Raw genomic sequence first — 24,396 nt, 5'->3', positions numbered from 1 at the left:
CCCGTCTGCCTGGGCCAAGTCCACCACATCCTCATTTCCTTCCATTTCCCCAGCAATCCCTCCCCCTCTCCTCTTTCCTTACTTTCCCACTACCTCACGAGCAATTTCCCCCCCCCCTGCAAATACAAAAAGGCACTTCTCTTTGCGTTGGTATCCTCAATCTGCACTTTTCTTCAGAGCGTTCGTCAAGCCGTCCGTTCGCTGAAAGTGTGTGTGTGTGTGTGTATATATGTGTATGTATGTATGTGTGTATATATGTATATATGTGTGTACTGTATATGTGTATGTATCATACTAACATGTAACAAAAATAAATATATAAAAATAATTTTTTTCCTTAAAGGGAGAGCAACTCCCCATAAGCTTTGCTCCATGCTCTCCCTTTTTGACAACTAATTTTGTAAAAAATTTGCATATATGTATGTCTAAATTGTATTTTATATTGTTGAATAAACCTTAACTAACTAAATTCTAATAGTTCACCTCTCAATCCTGTAACATGCTCCAGTTTCCACATAAGTCAACTATGAGGTATTTTTATCAAGTGCCTTTTCAAGCTTCAGGTACATGCAGTCCACCCACCCCTCTCTTTTGCAGTACATCAATCACTCTTGAGTAAAAGCTTAAAAGGTTCAAAACATGACATTCCAGATCTGAAACCAAACTGTCTGTCAGAATGTTCATATTTTCATGATATTTGGTCCATTGATCTTTCACACTCCTTTCACATAACTTCACTATTGTGCTGGTTAGTGATACTGGTCTATATTTTGTGGTGTTTCCTTGTTTCCAACTTAGTGAATTGGCACCATGCTTGCCCTTTTTCAATCAAATGACACAATGCTTTCTTTCAATGAACATGTAATAAGACTGTGGGTCTTGTCCAATAGTTGTTCCCTACATTCTTAAGTATCCAGTTTGAGATCCCATCAGGTTCTAAGGCTTTTGTCACATCCAGTGATTCCAGGAGATTGAGGACTTCCCTCACTTCTACATTTATATCTGCCAAACCTGGTTTTTTGCTCCCCTTGCTTTTCTCAAAAAAGTTGTGCTCTTTTGTGAAAGCCAATTGGAAACCTCCATTCATTATTTCTGCCTGAGCTGAGGCCTCTTCAAAGACCTCACCATCTACTATTAACCTGTTGATTTCTTCCCTGTGTCTCAATTTACCATTTATGAACTGGCAAAACAGCTTTGATTCATCTTTGCATTTATCTACTACACCTCTTTCAAAATTGCTCTCTTCCTCCCTGCAAATTCTTGTATAGTCATTCCTAGCTTGTTTGTAAGCTTTTTTTTGTTTTATTTATTCTCTTCTTTCTCCATTTTCCCCAAACCACATCCCAGGCCTTTTTCACAATCTCACACTTTTTGTTAAACCAATCCTGTTTTTGCTTCTTCCTTTCTCTAGTCTTTGGCGCATGTTTGTTCACTCCTAGGTTGTAAATGTCAAGAAAGATTTCCCTTTTCCTCCTTATTCCTGTAGTACTCATAAATTCCTTCCAGTTTGTCTCTTCAAAGAATTTTTTCAACCCTAATCTGCTTTCTTAAAATTGAGTCTCCCTTGCCTGTGTGATTCATTCCTTGGCTCTATTTCCTCAAACTCCAGCTGAAATCCATGATCACTTTTTCCTATTGGGCAAAGGTAGTTCAAGGAGCTGATGATGCCTGGCTCTTTGGTTAGTAATATATATAATCTTGTGGGAGTGTCATCTCCTCTTTCCCGGGTCACTTCCTTTACCCACTGGGTCAATGTGTTCTCCACTGCTATACTCAACAGTGCATTTCCCCAAGAATCTGCTTTGCCGCTTGCTTTCCACTCCTCCCAGTTGATGTAACCACGGTTAAAATATCTAATAAGGACTATGTTACTACTTTGTTCAATATTTTACTTTAGGAAAAGAGTTGTATCCTTTGACATTTCTTGATACCCAGTTTCATCCTATGCTCTTGTCTTGGGGGGAACATATACCACCATGAAGTCTCTTGCATTGTGTTCTTTAGTACTGATCTTTAGGTGAATTGCTTTAGTCCTGCCTTCACTCAGATTTGCTTTTTCCACCTTTGTCACTTTTCACCACAAACATTACTCCTCCACCATTTTTATCTTCTGTCTCTTCTCCAGGTATATCTATTGTTCCCAACTGTATATCAACATCTTTTGGGAGTTTAGCCTCTACTAGATACAATATATCAGTCTCATTCATCCTTAAGTAGTCATTTATCTCCAACTTAGCCGATAGCATATGCTATTCTAAGTTTACTTAGAGTGCTTACTTTGCAATACTGCCCTTCTGTTTTCTTAGAAATAATTTCCTCACCTTCTGATTGACAACTCAAATATATATATATATTTTTCTTCTTCAGTCCTATCATTTTTTGGCTTTAACTTCTACTAAAAAGCTTTCGTGTCTTTGCTCATTCCTCTTTGTTATAAAATATTTCCTAATCCAAATATTTTTTAATCTTTCTTCTCATGCTAGCTTCCAAGACTTGCTGATTTCTTCTGCCATGGCTTGTGACTTGAACTTTATTTTCATTGGACAGGCACAATTTCTCTTCTACTTGTCTAACCTATACATACTATCAATCTGGTCCGTTACATTCAAGTCCTTCCCTAGAGCTGTTGATGTAATTTCCCTAATCCTTTGCATTTATTTTTCTTGACATAACTTCCATGAGGTGTGGTATTCTTCTTGGTCTACAACATTTGACGAGATTCTCTTTTTTTATATATATATAACCTTTACTATTCCTTTTTCCAGGCTATCTCTTTCCTGTTGCTCCATGATCTCTTTAAAAGTTGCTCTATTTCTCCTATCCTCATTTGTTGTTGACCTATCCTCTTTTTCCTCCATGGTGTTTAGATTTTTTCTATCATTTATCATATGGGGGGACGGAGAGGGGGGGTCACCGATTTAACGAAGCGGCCTTGCTGTGGATGTGCTGTGTCCTGCGACACTGCTTCTGACCCAGGGCGGTGGACAGGGTGCAGGGATGACCTGTCATCTAGGAGGTGCTAAGATGGGAGGGAAGGTGGAGGGGTGTGGAGTGTTTTCGGGGATGAAATGGGTGGGAATGATTTTATGCCTTGTCCTTTTTGGCTACCTCCCTTGTAAGGGGGAAAAAGCCTTGGTATGTATGTATTTATCATAGTTTCATTCTCCCTTCTCAATATTCATCAATCTCTGTTTTTTGAGCCAGGTCTGTTCCCTCTTCCTGCTCAAATTTATTTTCCAGATCATGCAATCTAGCTTCATGTGAGCAAACTAAGTCTCTAATCTTTCCAATTCCATGGCAGAGCATTTATTCTCTGTACTATATTGATTAGTTTTTTATGGGTTTACCTTTTTGGTTGTGAAGCCTTCAAAATCATTCATTATAGTGTAGACAATGAAAGACAACACTTTGTGATGTAAACAAAATTAGAATTTAAATTTTATCTTTTTATTTTCTATTGTGAGCAACTTCGGAGATGAAGGCCACTCACTATTTTCCTTCCCTTTCTCTTTTCAAACGTTGAAATAAGCAACATTTTAGCTCTACTGTGACCCTGAATAGCTTTGTTTTCCCCCTATCTATTCAATTCACAAATCATTTTAATCTAGCTTTACTTGATAAGCAAATCTAGTGGTCAATTCGTATCACCATCGTCAAGTCGTGACAAAGATCACTATTTTTCCTCCAAATCTATCTTAAAGTTGAAACCTGCAATACTTTGTCCCTATTGTAACCCTGAAATAGCATTGCTTGCCCCTGCTCACTCAATTAGTAAGTATTTCACTCTGGCTTTGTCTATCAAAGGCAATTCAAGGAACGTCGCGTCACGTCACATTGAGTTGCTGCCTTCGAGATGCCATCCAGGAATTTTCAAAGCAGCTCTTACAAATGTTATATTATTGCAATTACTTCATCCCATGCTGCACCCTCTGCCTCCAATCACTCTACTCCATGATCATTCCTTGCAAAAGAGGATGTTCCATCACACTCACCTGGAACTTGAAAACTGACACAGCCTTCATTGCAGCCAGGGAAGCACTCAAAATGTAACCACACTTGGTTCCCCTACCCTGGATGCCATCACTTCCATCTCGATGGAAGCGTCTGTTTACTTGTACACATTCATATTACTATCAATTTCCTTAAAATCAATAAACCTATGCACAGAGAGGGGGAGAAGGGAAAACAGGTTCTGGCATCTTTCATAGGAATCTTTATCTGGCCAGTGTATAAATTCTTAAAAACACATCTATTTGACCTGTAAGCTTTCCCTTTATTTTACTGGGATTTCTTTTCTATTTCATCAATGAATGAGACACATGTAAGGCAATGTTTACAATTTCACTTTTGAAGGAGTGAAGTTCCAAAATTTCACTCACAGTTTCAACTGGTTTAAAACTTTACTGGTTATAACATTTACTACAGATCCCGTATCAATAAATAGTTGAATAAGTCTATTGAATACTTTACCTGCAATGATGGGTTCTACAGAATTCCTTCCAATTATTATAATAGATGTGCTGAGTCATGCTGCATTGTCTCTGACCTGGGCAGTGGGCAAGAGGAAGGAATGAACTTTCATCCATAAGGAGCTGAGAGAGAAACAATGGGCAGTGGATAAGGTGGGTGCATGCCTTGGCTGGCTACCTCCCTTACAAGGGGAAAGAGGCCCTTAGTATATACAGATACAATAGCTAATGTCTGGAGGGGTTTCATGGAGTGGGGTGTTTGGTAGTTGGCCTTTGTTTTTTATATCTGAGATTAAAAGTGTTTTTATGTGGATGTAATGTTTGGTGAAGGAGTAAGTTTGTTGTAGATGTTTAAGTAGTGTGGTGCTATAGTAGATGCAACGAGAAGTGGCCACTAAGGCGGGGTTAGGGAATTTCCCAGTGTTGCCACATCTCCACGGATAACACAGTCTGCACGGCTCACCCACCCACCCACCCACTCTCACTCTCTCTCTCTCTCTCTCTCTCTATATATATATATATATATATATATATATAATGTATTTATCCATGGCGAGAACATGCGTGTGGAAGCAATGCTTTCTGAATGCAGTGTGGGGGCATGGCCAGAGAAGGGATGGAGTGGCAATGTCGCTCTCTCCCGCTCATATGCCATGTCCACGACTCGAGGAAATGAAACCTTTGTATAGAAAACATTGCTTTGATTTTTACCTCAGTGGTGGTGTGTGACAAAAAATTATAATTATATGTGGCAACATTATAAAATTTAAAATAAAATAAAATTATAAGATAATTATATGCGGCAACACAGGGGGAATCCCCATGCTCTGCCCTAACGGCCAGTTTTCGATGCAGTGAGTATAGTGTAGTTTTTCTGTTGTATTCAGCTGTTGAGCTTGTGTGACCTAACGATATGGGCAAATAAGGTTGAGGGCTCTTGCATAAAACTTTGAAATCTATCATTTTCATATGGTGTTCTATGGGCAGGATTTTGGTTTTTGTACACATTCCCAATACATCATTCTGTACAGTTTGTATGGTTTTAAAGGTCTTTGCAAGGACAACAAAATTACATAAGTTAATCAATACTATTTAATTTAGTCGTTCTAATAACTCACATTTTCCCATGGTTTCTAATAATCACAAGATCTCTGAATCTCCACTGGGATTATATTTTTTCAGTCCTGATTAACTTCACTGACACTTTTCCGCATATTTGGTGTAACAGGGAACATAGGACCATGCCCTGGTACAATGTAGTCTGCAATACTCAATATATGCCTCCTGTGTTTGGCCTGCTGTGTAGGGTTCTCACTGCCAGCTACATACTTCCAAATCGTCTCATCAGCAATGTCTTCTTCCTTTTCAAATAAGTCTCCTGTGGAGGTAAAGCATAGGCCAGGGTAAAGGGAAGCAAGCAAAACAATATATCTATCTCTTTCATTTCTACAAAGAAAGATCAATGTGTCCCTACAAAATTAATCACACTGAAATATATATTCTAAAATAGTATTGGGTATTGGTTGCATGTTATTGTGGCAAAGCAGCATGCAGTTTATACTTTCGGGTCTATATGGGGCGCCCCTATGAACCAGAGCCACACATCAATTTGTATGTGATAGAGGAAAACTCTGTTCATAGAGAAATAATGACACTTTTATACTACAACTGTCCCTCCATTTTGCTGTCCCCCAACCCTTTGTTACTGTCCTGTACCATATAAAAAAAAAAAAAAAAAAAAAAAAAAAAAAAAAAAAAATGCATAAGAGGGTCTGGGAGTTTTCCAACCAGTACCCTAAGTTTTGGGTCTTTTAATGAGCATGTATGTGGTACAGATGAGAGTAAAAGGGAAGAGATGGGCAGTATGTTTGTGAGAAGATGGATGTGCTGGCTTTGAGTGAAACTAAAATGAAAGGGAAGGGCGAGTGTGAGTTTGGGAGTGTAGTTGGGAGGTGCTCTGGAGTAAAGAGGGGACAAGGGAGAGAAGGGGTGGCTATACTAGTAAGTGAAGAGATAGGTAAGCATGTAGTAGAATGGAAGGAGGTTTCCTCAAGGTTGATGTGGATGAAGGTGAAGTTGGGAAGGGAGATGTGGGCCTTTGTAAGTACGTATGGGCCTGGTAGTGAGAAGAACATAGAAGAAAGGTAGGCTTTTTGGGTAGATATAAATGAGTACATAGAGGGATTAGGGAGAAATGTCAATGTAGTTGTATTGGGAGACCTTAATGCTAGGGTAGGAAACGAACCAATAGACGGAGTGATTGGGAAGTATGGAGTTCCAGGTAAAAATTGTAGTGGTGAATTGATGGTGGAGATGTGTCTTGAAAGACAGTTGATGATAGCAAATACACTGTTTAGGAAGAAATTCAAGCATAAGTACACATGGGAGAGGGTGGTGGATGGAAGGGTGATAGATAGTGTTAATGGACTATATAGTGGTGACCAGGAGTATGGTAGGAAGAGTTAAGGATGTACATTACTAAGGGGAGAGAATGGAGGGGAATATCAGATCCTTTTCTGGTGGAAAGTAAATTGAGAGTGGAGAATAGGTGGAGAAAGAGGAAAAGGGCAGAGGGTAGGGAGGTACTTAGAGTGAACTGCTTAAATGAGAAAGAAAAGGAGGAGTATAAGAAGCTGAAAGAGGAGTGGGAGGTAGTGAAGGATAGAGTAGAACTAAGAGTGGAGGAGGAGGAGTGGGGATGGTTCAAAGTGGGAGTCATAAGCTGTGCAAAGATGGTGTGTGGAACAAAGAGGGCGGGAGGAAATAGAAGGAAGGGTAGTGAATGGTGGGATGAGGAAGCAGAGAAGGGTGTAGAAGAGAAGAAGCAGGCTTTCATAGATTGGCTACAAATTAGGACGAGGGAATCATATGAGAGGTACAAAGTAAAGAGAAGGGAAGTTAAGCATAAGATAAAGGAAGCAAAGAGGAGAGCAGATGTGAAATGGGGTAAGAGTATGACAGAAAATTTTGAAAGTAATAAAAAGATGTTTTGGAAAGAAATTAAAAGAGGAAGAGGAGGTGAATCAAGTAGAGAAGAAAAAGTAAAAGGTGCAGATGGAGAGATGATAATGGAAGAGAAGGCAGTGAGAGGAAGGTAGGCAGAGTATTTTTGGGAGTTGCTAAATGTGAAGGAGGATAGGGAAGGAAAGGTAGTCGCAGTGGGAAGCACTAAGAAAATAAGTGATGAGTGAGGAAAATGGAGGAGAAATAGGGAAAGATAAAGTGAAAGCAGCTGTTAAGATGATGAGAGCAGGTAAGGCACTTGGGTTGGATGGATGCCATGCAGAATGTCTAAAGAAAGGTGGTACAGTGATGGTGGACTGGCTGGTGAGGTTATTTAATGTTTGTTTAAGAGAGGGTAGAGTGCCGGAGGACTGGAGGAGTGCCTGTATCGTTCCACTTTACAAGGGAAAGGGGGACAAGTGTGAGTGTAGTAGTTTCAGAGGGATCAGCTTGTTGAGTGTAGTTGGGAAGGTTTATGGGAGGGTCTTGATTGAGAAGATTAGGAGAGGAACAGAGGGAGTAATTGGTGAGGAAAAGTGTGGTTTTAGGACAAGTAGGGGTTGTGTAGACCAGATTTTTGTGGTAAGACAGATAAGTGAGAAAGCTATAGGAAAAGGTAAGGATGTTTTTTGGGCTTTTATGGATTTGGAAAAGGCTTATGACAGGGTAGACAGGAAGGCACTGTGAGAGGTACTGCAGATATATGGGATAGGAGGAAAGCTGTTAAGAGCAGTCAAGAGTTTTTATGATAGTAGTAGAGCTTGTGTTAGGATTAGAAATGGAGAGAGTGAATGGTTGTTGTTGTTGTTGTTGTCATCGTTCCCTAGACTGTCTGTCCGAGCAGTCCCGTCTCCCCAAGGAATGCCACAACCGAAACTGGGTTTTCCCACAAATCCTTTATAGAGTGTATGTTGTGTTGTTTGCATGCATGATTGTGTACAATGCAGTCTTCCATTATGTGTTGTATGGTTTGGGGTGAAGTGTTACATCCTGGGCAGCTGTTCACAATGTGGTCATCCAGCCTCTTCGGGTAACTTAGAAGTGCTGGGTGGTAGCCGCACCACAGTCTGGCCAGGTGGACTCTGTCCTTTTGTGGGAGAGAGGATTCAGAAGGGTGGATATCAGGGGGTCTGGCATGCAGCAGTGTGTTGTCTTTCAGTGTGTTAATGGAGCGGTGAGTGATATGATTATGAATATGTTTCCGGAGGCTGGTATTTGGTGGTTGTGGAGGAAGAGAAGAGAGTATCTGTGTGTGATACAGGTCTTTGGGTGTTGTTTTAATGTTTCTTGGTGTATGTGGGTGTTCTGCCAGGTAGTGTAGCGGGTGTGATGTGTTTGTGGTGGCTGCGGCAAGTGTTTGTGTGCCTCTCATGTCGAGGTGGTCCTTGACTTTGAGGACTTTTGTTTCATGGTGTAAATGGTCTGTAGGTGTTGCATTTGTGCAGCCTGTAATTGTTTTTAGGGCTTTGTTTTGTATGATTTGAAGGGTGTTGTGGTGTGTCTCACTGAGATTAGGAGCCCATGCAGGACTCGCATAATTCATCACTGAGCGTATGCATTGTTTGTATATTGTTGTATTAGTTTCTTTGTTTTGTCCAAATGTTGTTCCAGTGATTGACTTAAGTGCGTTAAGTCTAGGTGTGCATTTGTTTTTTATGTTTGTGATGTGTTGTTTGAAAGACATGGATGTATTGTATGTTACACCAAGAATTTTTGGTGTGTTTGTGTGTGGTATTAGAGTGTTGTTGATGTAGAGATGAGGTATGTATTTGTGTTCTTTTGTCCAGTTGGTGAGAAGTGTTGCTGTAGATTTGGTCGGAGCTATTTTGAGTCTGTGATGAACCATGTGTTGAGTGTATCAAGGTATGGCTGGATTATTTCTGCAGCTTTGTCTGTGTTACGATGTATGCATGTGATTGCTATGTTGTCTGCGTAAGAAGAGATTTGTATTTCTGAGGTGTCTGGTGTGGGTATGTCATGCATGTATAGATTAAAGAGCGTGGGGGATAGAACAGAGCCCTGTGGTACTCCATTCTTAATGTTTCTGATGTGTGATGATTGGCCATTATATGACACATAAGCATTCCTACCTGCCAGATAATTGGCCAGCCATCTTTTGGTGTTATTGTGCATGTCTGTGTTATACAGACGCTCCTCTACTTACGTTCATTCGTTTTACGTTTTTTCGATTTTACGTTTGAACTGACTAAAAAAAAATTGTGAAAAAAAAAATTGAGTGAATCTTTTAGTTTAGCGCGCTCTCCGTAGTTCAAACGATACTTACCCATGACGCTGCATCCATTGTTTACATTGCACAAACGACAGACTGAAAGTGCCTTGCCTCCTCCTCCTCCACCATCTCAATTTATGTTGCTTGAATTTAATTTATTTGAAATTAATGTTATTATTTTACAATGTTATGTGTATAATTAATGATTTAGGGGTGTTTTGTAAGATACGGTAATAGAATTTACGGATGTATAGTACAGTAACAACTTACGTTCATTTTCAACTTACGTTCGGCCATTCAGAATGTAACTAAAACGTAAGTTGAGGAGCGTCTGTATATTTTATTTGTTAGGTTGTGGCGGGGGATAGCATCAAAAGCTTTACTAATGTCTAATGTTATAAGAAATGTTCTGTGGTGAGGCTTATCTGAATTGATGCCATCTAAAATTGTTTGTGTGAGGTTTATCAGAAGAGTGTTTGTGGAGTGTAGTGGCCTAAATCCATGTTGTGAGTCAGCAAGGGGAATATGTGGTGTGACAAGTTGAAGTATTAGGCGTTCAATGACTTTAGAGGGGGTGCAGAGAAGTGTGATTGGGTGGTGCGATGTTGGAATTGTTGGGTCTTTGTTCGGTTTTGGAATGGTGATTATTTTACCATGCTTCCAGATGTCGGGTATAGTGTTGTGTGAATAGCTGTAGTTCACAATGTTTGTGAGTGCGTGTATACCTTGTGGTCCAATCTGTTTTAGGTGGATGTTACTTATGTTATCAGGGCCACAGGCAGATGAGTGCTTGAGATTATGTATTATGTGTTTTGTCTGACTGTCTATGAAGGGTGTATAGTCTGAGTCTGTGGGAAAGCCTTTCTTACGTCGAATAGTGTGTCGGTCGTCAGGGTGAGAAGTGAGATGGCTTGTCTGTGCAAAATTATTTATGAGTGTGTTTGCTTGTTGTCTGTTTGAGGGTAGATTGTCTGTTGTTGTGATTATTGCTGCGTGTGAGCATGTTGTGTTATTGTTGGATAGTGTAATGCTGTTGAGTGTTTTGTACAATTTGCTGGTGTTTGTTTTGTGATCAAATGTATTGATAAAGTTTTGCCAAATTTGTGTTTTTTGTTCGTGTATTTTATTGGCAATCACAGTGTTTAGTGTTTGTATATGGTCTGCTATGTTTTGAGGGATAGGTGTGGGGGTATTGTGTTTAAGTGTGTCTCGTTGTCTGATGAGGCCTTGGATTTCTGGTGTGAAGTTGGGGTTGTGTGATTTTCTGTTGCCTCTAGGGATGTATCTCTTGTCTGCGTTTTGTATGATTGTATTAAAAGTGTGCACAGCGTTGTTTATGTTTGTGATTGGTGTACTGTTAAGTGTTTCAAAATGTTGTTCTCTTTTACTGAAGAGAGTGAATGGTTTGAGGTAAAGGTGGGACTTCATCAGGGATGTGTTATGTCCCCCTGGCTGTTCAATCTATACATGGATGTGGTGGTGTGAGAGGTGAATGCAAGGGTGGTGGGTCAGGGGTTGGAGATGGTTAAAGAAAATGGAGAAAAGAGGGAAATAAGCCAGTTGTCATTTGCTGATACCACTGCGCTTGTAGCAGGATCAGAGGAGGTTAGTGACAGAGTTTGAGAAGGTGTGCAAAAAAAGGAAGCTGAAGATAAATGTGGGCAAAAGTAAGGTGATGAGATGTACAAGGAGAGAGAGTGACAGCAGGCTGGAGGTGAGCATTAAGGGTGAAAGACTGGAGGAAGTGGATAAGTTTTTTACTTGGGTGCAAATGTCGCAGGAAGGGGAGGAGTGGGGATGGAGGTAGAATGTACATTGAGAGAAGCAAGTAAATGCCTTGATGGATTAAAAATTGTAATGAGAAATAGACATCTGGGAATGGATGCTAAGAGGAGGTTATATGAAGGAGTGATTGTGCCAACAGCACTGTATGGGGCAGAAACATAGAACATAAAAGAGGAAGAGAGAAGGAGTTTGAATGTGTTTGAGATGAAATGTCTGAGAAGTGTGATAGGGGTTACTAGGCTAGATAGAGTGAGAAATGAGGAGGTGAGGAGGAGAACAGGGGTGGAAAGGGAGTTGGGAGATAGGATTGATGAAAGGGTATTAGGATGGTTTGGACACATGGAAAGAATGAGTGAAGAAAGATTAGTAAAAGAGGTGTGGAAGGCAAAGGTGGAAGGAGTGAATATGAGGGGGCATCCTAGGATGAGATGGATGGATGGGGTGAAAGGGGCATTACAAAAGAGAGGAATGTCTGTTGAGGAAGGATGGGAGAGGATAGAAGATAGGGGTGAATGGAGAAGGGTTGTGTATGGATGATGCTGTGATATATAAGGGGGAGTGGGTGGGGGATGGAGGGTGAGGAAATATGTATGATAAATAATTTGACGCAGCCCGAGGGGATTTCTCCCTGTCTTCTTTTCTGCATGAGGGGACGGAGAGGGGGGATTGCCGGATTAATGAAGCGACCTTGCTGTGGATGTGCTATGTCTTGAGACACTGCCTCTGACCCAGGGCAGTGGACAGGATGCAGGGATGACCCATAATCCAGGAGGTGCCAAGATGAGAGGGAGGGAGAAGGGTGGAGGGGAGTGGAATATGTAGGGGATGGAATGGGTGGGAGTGGTTTCTATGCCTTTTTCTTTTTGGCTACCCCCCATGTAAGAGGGAAAAGAGCCTTTGGTATATGTATGTATGTACATTTTTTAAACCAAAAGTCGAAAGTTTATCAATAAATAAAACTTACATTCCTTGGACTCAGTCCCAGACCATCATTTGAGTCCAGGTATATAAAAGTGGCTGGAAATTTTCCATACATACATATTTTGCTATCATGAATATTATATCCTTGTTGAGTAACCTAAATAGCCATTTGGTAAGTTCTTCACATTAGAGTACCTGGATAGTAAGAAACCAAAGCTTCCATTGTCTCCCTGAGTTCCTGCACTTGATCTTTATACCAATTTCATCTCACAAAAGTTAAATACTTCTACAGTTCTCCATCAGCTTTTAAAACTTGTCTGCAATTATGTACATTTATTTGTATACTAGAGTGACTGCATAGCAGACAATACTTTAAGGACTTTAAATACATGAGAACAATTTAGCCTCACCGTGGAGCACTTTACTGAGTGGTGCTTCCTACCAAACTCCAGAATATTCCACTCAGTAGTATTTTACCAAATACTTAAATAGAGTTCACATATATGAATATCAAATAAATTTTTGGTAGAAGGAAAGCAGAGAGTGAAGGATAGGTGGAGAAAGAGGAAAAGGGCAGAAGGTAGGGAGGTTGCTTAGCTTAAAGTATACTACTTAAATGAGAAAGAAAAGGAGAAGGAATACAAGAAGCTGAGAGAAGAGTGGGAGGGAGTGAAGAATAGAGTAGAACTAGGAGTGGAGGAGGAATGAGGATGGTTCAAGGAGGGAGTTACAAGGTGTGCAAAGATGGTGTGTGAAACAAGGAGGACAGGAGGAAATAGAAGGAAGGGTAGTGAGTGGTTGGATGAGGAGGCAAAGAAGGTAGTAGAAGAGAAGAAGCAAGCATTCACAGACTGGTTACAAAATAGGGTGAGAGAATCATAGGAGAGGTACAAAGAAAAGAGAAAAGAAGTAAAGGATACGATAAAGGGGGCAAAGAGGAGAGCAGATGTGAAATGGTGTTAGAGTATGACAAAATTTTTAAAGTAGTAAAAAGACGTTTTGGAAAGAAATTAAAAGAGGAAGAGGAGGCAAATCAAATAGAGAAGGTAAAAGGTGCAGATGGAGAGATGATAATGAAAGAGACAGCAGTAAAAGGAAGATGAGCAGAGTATTTTAGGGAGTTGTTAAATGTGAAGGAGGATAGGGAGGGAAGGGTAGTTGCAGTAGAAAGCACTAAGAAAATGACAGTGATGAGTGAGGAAAATGGAGGAGAAATAAGGAAAGATACAATGAAGGTAGTTGTTAAGATGATGAGAGCAGGTAAGGCACATGGGTTGGATGGGTGTCATGCAGAATGTCTAAAAAAGAGAGGTATATTGATGGTGGACTGGCTGGTGAGGTTATTAAATGTTTGTTTAAGAGAGGGTAGAGTGCCGGAGGACTGGAGTAGTGCCTGTATAGTTGCACTGTACAAGGGAAAAGGGGACAAGTGTGAGTGTAGTAGTTTCAGAGGGACCAGTTTGTAAAGTATAGTTGGGAAGGCTTATGGGAGGGTTTTGATTGAGAGGATTAGAAGAGGAACAGAGGGTGAGGAACAGTGTGGGTTTAGGGTAGTGTGGGTTTAGGGCAGGTAGGGGTTGTGTGGATTAGATTTTTGTGGTAAGACATATGTGAGAAAGCTTTAGGAAAAGGTAAGGATTTTTTGGGGGACTTTTTGGATTTGGAAAAGGCTTATGACAGGGTAGACAGGAAGGCACTGTGGGAGGTATTACAGATATATGGGATAGGAGAAAAGCTGTCAAGAGCAGTCAAGAATATTTAAGAGAGTAGTAGACCCTGTGTTAGAATCAGATATGGATAGAGTGGTTTGAGGTAAAGTTGGGATTTTATCAGGGATGTATTATGTTGCTTTGGCTTTTCAATTTATACATGGATGGGGTGGTGCAAGAGGTAAATGCAAGGGTCAGGGATTGGAGATAGTTAAAAAAAATGGAGAAAAATGGGAGATAAGCCAGTTGTTGCTTGCTGATGACACTGCACTTATGGCAGGATCAGAGGAGGAATTGAAGAAGTGGAGTGTGGGAGGGTGTGCAAAAGAAGGAAGTTGAAAATAAATGTGGGTAAAAGTAAGGTGATGAGATGTACAAGGGAAGAAAGTGGCAGCAGACTGGAAATGAGTATTAAGGGGGAGAGACTGGAGGAAATGGATAGTTTTAGATACTTGGGTGTGAACATGGCGGGAAAGGGAGGAGTGGAGGTGAGGGTAGAATATGGATTGAGAGAAGCAAGTAAATACCTTGGGGGATTAAAAAATGTAATGAGAAATAGACATTTGGGAATGGATGCTAAGAGGAGATTGTATGAAGGAATGATTGTACCGACAGCACTGTATGGGGCAGAAACATGGAACATAAGAGAGGAAGAGAGAAGGAGTTTGAATGTGTTTGAGATGATGTGTCTGAGAAGTATGATAGGGGTTACTAGGCTGGATAGAGTGAGAAATGAGGAGGTGAGGAGAGCAGGGGTGGAAAGGGAGTTGGGAGATAGGGTTGATGAAAGAATATTGGGATGGTTTGAAGACATGGAAAGAATGAGTGACGAAACATTGGTAAAAGAGGTGTGAAAGGCAGAGGTGGATGGAGTGAACCTGTGGGGGCAACCACGGATGAGATGGATGGATGGATGGGGTAAAAGGGACATTGGGAAAGAGGGGAATGTCTGTTGAGGAAGGACAGGAGAAGACAGAAGATAGGGGTGAATGGAGAATGGTTGTGTATGGATGATGCTGTGATGCATGAAAGGGAGTGGGTGGGCAATGGGGGGGGGCGGGGTGAAGGAGAATGTGTGAAAAAATAATTTGATGCAGCCCGAAGGGATTTCTTCCTGTCTTCTCTTTTTCTGCATGAGTGGACAGAGAGGGAAGGTCACTGATTAAATTAAGCAGCCTTGCTGTGGATGTGCTGTGCCTTGTGACACTGCTTCTGACCAAGGGCAATGGGCAAGATGCAGGGATGACCCATCATCCAGGAGGAGCCAAGATAAGAGGGAGGGAGGGAAGGAGGTGAATGGGGGTGTGGAGTGTAGGGGGATGGAATGGATGGGAGTGGATCTTATGCCTTTAATTTTTGGCTACCTCACTGGTAAGGGGGAAAAAGCCTTTGGTATATGTATTTACCTAGTTGTATTTTGCAGGAGGAGAGCTATACGCAGTGACCCGCAGTTGTATCTTTCTGCATCCAGTTCTTTCTTAAACTCATGTATAATATTAGCACTCACTGTTTCCTCTTTCAGTTTGTTCCATGTATTTATTACTCTGTGTGAAAAGCTGTTTTTTTTTCTTTCAGATCTCTTCTGTAACTGTCTTTAAGTTTCTTCTCGTGTCCTCTTGTATTTCTTCTGTCCCATTTTAGTAGGTCATCCCTATCAAGAATTTCCATCACTTTCATAATTCAGTAGATGGTTATCAAATCACCTCCTTCTCTTCTTTGTTCTAGGGTTGATAAGTTTAGTTTGTCCAATCTTTGTTCGTCTGTCAACTTGCAAAGTGTTGGTACCATCTTTGTCATTGCTCTTTGAATTCTTTCTAGTTTGTTTTTTTGTACTAGGTGTCCATAGAGGTGCTGCGTATTCCAGTTTTGGTCTTACCACTGTAACTAGTATCTTCTTTATCATTTCCTCATCCATGTAGTCAAAAGCCACTTTCATTGATTTCATTAAGTTATAAGTTGCGACACTGCTTCTGACCCACGACAGTGGACAAGATGCAGGGATGACCCATCATCCAGGAGGTGCCAAGATAAGAGGGAGGGAAGAGGGTGGAGGGGAGTGGAATATGTAGGGGGATGGAATGGGTGGGAGTGGTTACTATGCCTTTTTCTTTTGGCTACCTCCCATATACGGGGGAAAAAAGCCTTTGGTATATGTATGTACAAGTTTCTCCAATTATTTTGTTAACATGTTTGTCTGGTGTCATGTTGTTTGAGATAATTACTCCTAGGTCCCTTTCTAAGTTTACTTTTATAACTTCTTTTGTGCCAATTTCATATTGACCCGATATTCTATTTTTGCTTTTTCCAAATTCCATACTGCATTTCTTAATGTTGAAATTCACTTCATTCTTTTTACTCCATTTCCAGACTTTGTCCAGGTCTTCTTGAAAAGATTTGCAATCTTCTTCTGTACTTACTCTCTTCAATAGTTTTGCATCATCTGCAAAGAAGTTCATATAACATTCCACGCCTTCATCCATGTTGTTTATATAAACAGCAAACATTATTGGAGCCAATACAGAGCCTTGGGGGACTCCACTTATCATATCTACCCAATTTGAGTTCTTATCTCTAAGTACCACCCTCATATTTCTTCCGTTCATGAAATCTTTCATCCATTCCAATAATTTTCTTTGCATTCCATCTATTGTTTCAATTTTTCTTAGTAGCTTTTTGTGTGGTAATTTGTCAAAAGCCTTTTGTAAGTCCAAGAAGGCACAATCTGGCCAATCATCTCCTTATATTATTTCTATTAATCCTGAGTAAAAGCATATTAAGTTTGTAGTACATGATCTTCCACTTCTAAATCCAAATTGTTTGGGGCTTAGTATTTTGTTCTCTTCTAAGTGTTTAATCCATTTATTCTTAATAACTCTCACATATTTTTGCAATTGTGCTTGTAAGGGACACCGGTCTATAGTTTGTTCGATTTTCTTTATCTCCTCCTTTGTATATTGGTACAATGTTTGCACTTTTCCAATCTTGTGGCACTCTTCCTTTTTTGAGTGAGAAGTCAATTATCTTGTTTATTTTATCTGTAAATTCATCTATACATTCTCTCAATATCCAGTTCGCTATTCCATCAGACCCATATGACTTTCTGATGTCAGGGTTCTTTATTTGGTCCCTTATTTCTGTGTCACCGTTTTTTCTTTCATTTTGAGGGATTCTTCTCGCTGCCCTTCATCCCACATTTGTGAGCTTTCAATTGTAAATACAGACTTAAAGTGTCTGGTCATTACTTCAGCCATTTCTACATCTTCTATATATTCTTTGCTTCCTTTATGAATACTATGGTTTAACATTTCAGAAATTACATTTGAGAACTTACCGGTCACCTTTGTTTCAACCAGCGTAGATTCTCTAAATGTAGATGCTTTAGAAATTCTAAAATTCTTGAAGGCTTTCTGAACTGAAGACATGATTCATTGGTTAGAGTTTTCCAAAAAAGAGGTCCTTCTTTGTCCTGAGCTCAGGGTAATCTGATCACTGTTCCAACGTTAGTGCACACAGTGTTCCAAGGGACTCTTACGAGTTCAAAAAGAGCTCAGAAGGCCATGGGTTAATATTTACTTTAAGGAATTTCTCAAAGTTAATTTCCGATTTATTAAAACAAAATTGTTACATTGATTTGATAAACAAAATAAAGAGGAGGGGAGTTTAATTGTATCTTATTTAAAGTTACGATAGGCGTGGCTCAAAGTTTCAGGAAAGGCTCCTGAACCAAAGAAAATAACACTTTGAGGGAAAGTTTCCCGTACTAAGGTAAACACTAAAATTCCCAATAACAATTACCACAACCTCTCCAACAACAAAAAGAAAGTACTTAATGAATACAACACTTTTGAGGAAAATTTACAATAACCTTATAAGAGCTAGAGACCTTACTTGGTCCCTAGAGGATAGCGCAGTCTTACGAGAAGGTCTCATAGAGGTAGGTTCTGGAGTGACACAGTCGTTTTCCGAAGAAATAGCCTCCTCCAAGTTTGAGTCCTCTTCAAAGGGCTCCAACTCACTAGCCTGCAAAATAGGATCCCCAGGATATTCATCCTCATGACAGGAATGTAACTCAGCATGGGGCTCTAGAGGGATTAAAAGTCTAATGTTAACTTTGATAGTTTCCATCGGGCTTAATGACAGAGACTGTATGTATCACATGGTCTTGGTCAGGAAAAGTTTTCAACTACATGAACTATGGGCCAGAAGGGTTTGTTTTTAAAAGGCAGTTTTAAAAAAGCAATGTCACCCTTTTCCCAGCTTCTAGAACTGCGGTAGGCAGCTCTATCCCTTTCCCTTAAGCTGACCAAGTACTCTGTCAGTCATCGTTTCTTAAACTCTTCATAAAAATAATCCCTACAATCCATGACTAAGTTAAGAAGAGAAGGATAGTCTTCTCCTTATTCCCATTCAGGGACTTGTTTCCAAGTCGCCAAATATCAAGGAAGGAATGGTCCTTCCTATAAGGAAATGATTAGGGGTAATAACATCTACTTCGTTCTCACAGGAACGATAAGTAAGAGGTCTATTGTTCAAAAATTTTTGAACATCGGACAAAAGAGTGGTAATCTCTGCCAGGGAAGGAACAGACCTACCCAATACCTTATAGAGACATTGTTTCACTGTCTGAATCAACCTTTCCCATGTGGCACCATAACAGGCAGCATAAACAGGGATGGTTCTATGCTGAACAGGGGAAGTTTTAAACTTCTCTTCAAATTCAAAAGATGATAGAAGTTGTCCAATAATATTTCCCACTTGTATAAAGGATTTGGCATTATTAGAATAAACTACTGAAGGAATTCCATCTGTTAGTAAATCTAATGAAAGCCAAAATGAACTCAGCAGTGGGCATAGAATCCACAACTTCCAAATGGACAGCTCTAGTATTAAAACAAGTAAATATCAAAATGTAACCCTTGACTTCATCTCCATTTCTGTCTCTAACCCATAAATGCCCCATGTAATCCACACCAGTATAAGTAAAAGGCACACTTAAATTTATTCTAAGAGGCAGGTAAAGAGGAAGGAGAAAGATAGTTAACAGCACGGGAATTATATTTCTTACAAACTATACAACCCTTCAAAATGTTTAAAACAGCTTGTCTGGCTTTAAAGATCCACAATCCATGCATGCAAAGGAAATTAAGAGTAGCTTGCAGTCCCATGTGCATTACTTGTCAATGAGCAAATAATATCAAGAGTTTAGTCAAATGATGGGATTTGGACAAAAAAAAGGGTATTCACTACCTCATATTTGAGGTAAATGTTCTTGTCAATTCTGCCCTTGGACCTTATGAAACCATTCTTGTCTATGAACAAGTTCAGTGGCAATTCTAGGGGGGGAATTGGGGGGCATGGCCCCTCCCAGTTTTTCAGCTGGCCCCCAGATTGGCCCCCCTGGTTTTTTTGCATATCCTCTCCTTTATTGGGGGGATGGAGAGGGGGGGTCACCGATTTAATGAAGCGGCCTTGCTGTGGATGTGCTGTGTCTTGCGACACTGCTTCTGACCCAGGGCAGTGGACAGGGTGCAGGGATGATCTGGGAGGTGCTAAGATGGGAGGGAGGGTGGAGGGGTGTGGAATGTTTTCAGGGATGGAATGGGTGGGAATGATTTATGCCTTTTCCTTTTTGGCTACCTCCCTAGTAAGGGGGAAAAAGCCTTGGTATATGTATGTATGTATGTATATATATATATATATATATATATATATATATATATATATATATATATATATATATATATATATATATATATATATATATAATACTGATAACCCCCTTTCGGAGAAGAATAAGTGAAAGTATAAGATCTGTATATTTCGATCACTAACTATGATCCTCTTCAGCAGATGTGAATTACAGAGTAGAGAACAATGTGTATTTATACAGAAGTAGTGAGGTAAGCAGGAAGGGACGGGGGCTCAGGTTACGTGTCCGGTGTTGCGTGGACCTTGGTGGATTTTGTCCACTGCTAATGTAGAAGGTAGCATTTTATTTATTGCAAATGAAGATATACAATCTGGTGACCACTGACCATAAGAAATATTATAATTTGGAAAATTATTTATCAAAGAGGATTCTACCATTTTTCTTCTGAAACTGCATTTAGATTTGTAAATTATTTCAGCATCATCCCAATCTATCTGATGGTTTTTGTTGGCGACATGCTGAAATACAAAGGAATTTTCCTGCCCATATTTTACTGAGTTCTTGTGTTCTTTGACCCTGGTGGTAAGGTCTCTACCCGTTTGTCCCCAATATACATCCTTGCAATCTAAATAAGGTAACTTATAAACTCCTGGAGTTGTATAACTCTTGGATATATGATGTATATTGACAACTTTACTGAACAAGTTGTTAGGATAACTGAAGATAAAATTTACTTTTTCTTTTGGTAACAAATGAGACAGGTCATTAATTAATTGATTTATTATAAGGTAATTTTATGTTGTGATGCATGAGGTGGAATGGACGGGGGGATGGGGGGTGAAGTAGTATGTGTGAGCAAAATTTTTATGCAGCCCAAAGGGATTTCTCCCCGTCCTCTCCTTTATATGGGGGGGACGGAGAGGGGGGGGGGGTCACCGATTTAATGAAGCGGACTTGCTGTGGATGTGCTGTGTCTTGCGACACTGCTTCTAACCCAGGGCAGTGGACAGGGTGCAGGGATGACCCGTCATCTAGGAGGTGCTAAGATGGGAGGGAGGGTGGAGGGGTGTGGAGTGTTTTCGGGGATGAAATGGGTGGGAATGATTTTATGCCTTTTCCTTTTTGGTTACCTCCCTAGTAAGGGGAAAAAAGCCTTGGTATATGTATGTATGTATGTAATTTTATGCAACTATTATCCTATTTATGATTCATGGCAGAATGAGAATCTGATTTGTAAAAACTAATTTTGGCCTTACTAAGGGCTTTTTGTAAAAACCATGGCCCCCCCAGTTTTTCAGTTGGCCCTCCCACTTTCATAGTCCTAGAATCGCCACTGAACAAGTTCATTTGACTTACTAAAGGAGGTATGTCATTAGTATTGGAGTTCTGTAAATAAGCCATTTCAAATGATTAGAAGCGACCTTAACTGAGTCAGCATTAGACTGCTTAAACAAAAAGACAGACTTAAAGATCAAAGAAGTGTGATGTAAAAGTTTGCTGTAAGAAGAAAGCTTTAAGACATCAATTAGAGAAGAGGTGTCAACTTGCACAACAGCCGCATTGACAATGTCTCCCTTGATGCTGGAGGGAATACATCCCTAGTGACCCTTCAGCCATGTATGAGGTGGCAACATTAACCATTCTGGTCCATAAACCCACCAATTGAATTTTTCCTTGAACACCTTAGCACCGCAAGGTTTGGTTATAAAATCAGCCATATTTATATTCAGAAGGAACATAGGTAAAGGAAATAGGAGTATAATTAGCTTTGAAATTTTCCTAAAGATTGGAAATTTCCTTCAATCTATTATTAACAAATATATTCTTCTTAGGAGCTTTATTGGTCAGGATCCAAGAAAGAGCAACTTGACTATCAACAAGGAGTACAACAGAATCAACCAGTGGGGGAGACACCAGTCCTTCCTCAAAAATAGTTTTGAGGCATTTTAAAGATAGTAAAGCTGCCATAAGCTTCAAAGAAGGTAATGTTCTTTGTTTAATAGGAGCCACCTTGACCTTGGCAAGTAGAAGAGAGCCATTAGACTCCCTTAACTCTCTTCTTTCTTGCCCTACATAAATGGCACATCCATAGGCTTCCTTAGAAGCATCAGCAAAAACAAATAACTTAAGGGGAGATTCAGAACACAAAGTTTTCCTTTTAAAGAATAAGTCATTAACCTCCCTAAATTTTTTGCATAACTTCTTCCATCTTGTAAGCAACTCGCTATCCAATTTCAAATCCCAATCTACCATTTTCTGGCACATCTTTCTAATAAGAATTTTTCCTTGTAATAACACAGGAGAAAAAAGACATAATGGATTAAATATAGAAGCCAAAGAAGACAAAACTTGTCTTTTGGTCGAGGCATCTTTGTTAAGGGAAACATCCTTGATTCTTACATACATACATATACCAAGGCTTTTTCCCCCTTACAAGGGAGGTAGCCAAAAAGAAAAAGGCATAAAATCATTCCCACCCATTCCATCCCTGAATACACTCCACACCCCTCCACCCTCCCTCTTATCTGAGCATGGTGTGTTTGTTTCCTTGATTCTTAAGGTATCATAATTTTTATTATAAATATATCCCAACACCTTTACCTCTTCCTTATTGCAAATGAATTCTTGTTCAAGAACAGAAAGAACAGAAGTCTGGTTGCATGTCCACTCCCTGAGAGGTAAATCTCCATTAAGCATGATCTCATTAATCCTCTCGACCATAGCAGGGAGGGAACAAAATTCATTGGTATTGTAGACCAGATTGTCTACATACAATTTATCCTTAATTAAGGAGGCAGTTAGAGTGTCGGGCTGCATGGAAAGATGATGTTGTATAATGAAGTTCAGAATGAAGGGAGAGCAGATGAAACCAAAAATGATAGTATTATATCTGTAAGGAATATATTGGTCGTTAATCCTCCTAAAGAAACAGAACCTATTACGATCACCCTCATCCTTCAAACTGATCTGCAAGAAGGCTTTCATAATATCTGCTAAAATGACAATTGTTGGTTCTGAAGTACAATAAGAGAGAGAGGAGGTTGTTCATCAAATCAACTCCTGGGAATGCAGCTTCATTTAAGGAAGGGGCTTTTCCTATTTTGAGAGAGCAGTTGAAAACAGGTCTTATTTTAGAGGTGGCAAGATCATTATTCTTGAGCACATGTCTATCGGATATAAAAAGTTGGCTAGGGACTCTTTTAGTAACTGGTTCAATAATACCCAAGGTCTCTTGCTGGTCAAACACAGCTTCATACTCTTCCCTAAGGCCCCTTTGCTCAAGCTTGTAATAGACCTTTTGTGCCACTGCCGAGGCTATCTTTAGATTTGAGGGAACAAGGTGCACCAAATCCTTTTTCCACAGGATCTTTACATAATAGTGCCCATCCTCGATGGAAATGGACTGTTTAAATTTATCAACTTCCAAAGCATCAATGTCAGGGGTTTGTTCTTCTTTAATGCCAATGTTTTCTAAAGAATAAGAATCATCAAGACCATACTCTACATTAGAGTTAACAAAGACTTCCTGCAAAGGATCAAATTGTAAACTTACTGGTTCTAACCAGAAATTGACAAGTAACTTTTCTTTGCCTAACCTTTTGGGAGGAAAGTATTTAACAGTCCTTTTAGACAGAGTATGGGAAATTTCCTTCTCAGGTTTCTTTAGAGAAATTCCATTGGCCTTTAAAGAAGAATTGTGGAAAATAAGAGAATCCCCATTGTATTCCTCAATACAATTTAACAAATCGACTCCCAAGGTCAGATTCAGGATTTATCCCCAAAGGTTCCTCCTTAAATTTGAAGCTATCAGAATTTTGTACTTCATTAGAGGGCATTTCAGAAACCCCCTTTATCATTCTCCTTATATAGAAAGGTTTCTCACTAGGAGGGATATATTGAACCCCGGTCCCATATGGAAAGAAACCATCACCAAGTTTAATAACCTTGCAAGATGGACTACCACATAAGGGGGCTCTCTCAATAGAAAACTGCTGAAAGTTTTGCAGAATGTCATTTCCAATGATGCCTAAAACCTTCAGCTGATCTCCCTTCACCTTGGGAAAACTAGGGGAAACATAAAATTCATGATTGTTCATAATTTGAAGTACAGAGGATAATGAAGGAATTTGTATGGACAAGTTGAACCCCTCTACTGCAAAAAACAAACTAAACAGTTTTAACCCAAAGGGGAGTTTGAGATTTGCAGCATAATTAAAACCCCTTTTATTCATTAGAGGTAAACCAAATGAAGAAACCAACTTGTCCTTGTTAATAATGGAAAACTGAGCTCCAGTATCTAATAGGAAGAGACATTAGGCAGTTCTCTTGCCTCTGCTAACAGGAAGAGAAACCAAAAGAACAATTGAATCTGATAAACCATGGAAATTAAACATTTTTCTTCGAAAAGAGGTAACTTGTTAGCCATAGGACACATGGCTCCATGGTGCTCAGATTTGTTACACACAAAACATTTATAAGGAGGAGCAGCCTTTAACCCGGGGCATTCCAAAGAGTCATGTCCATGATTCAAACATAGGTCACACAGTCCTAATTGAGTTGCTCTAGCTTTTCTGTGTTTAAGGGAAATATAGGAAAAACACTTTGAACTTGCATGGTCAGAAGTGGGGC

The 24,396-nt window shown here is 39.8% G+C and overlaps 1 pseudogene; it reads right to left on the bottom strand.

Moving 5' to 3' along the window:
- Positions 1-5,547: 5,547 nt before the first annotated feature.
- Positions 5,548-24,396, bottom strand: part of LOC143027615 (metallo-beta-lactamase domain-containing protein 1-like) — a 56,072-nt pseudogene continuing 37,223 nt past the window's right edge.

The sequence above is a fragment of the Oratosquilla oratoria genome, chromosome 8, assembly GCF_046742065.1.
Source record: "Oratosquilla oratoria isolate Oo_2021 chromosome 8, ASM4674206v1, whole genome shotgun sequence".
Lineage (NCBI taxonomy): Eukaryota > Metazoa > Arthropoda > Malacostraca > Stomatopoda > Squillidae > Oratosquilla > Oratosquilla oratoria.
The sequence above is the reverse complement of the archived record's forward strand: the minus strand, read 5'-3'. Positions and strand labels throughout refer to the sequence as shown.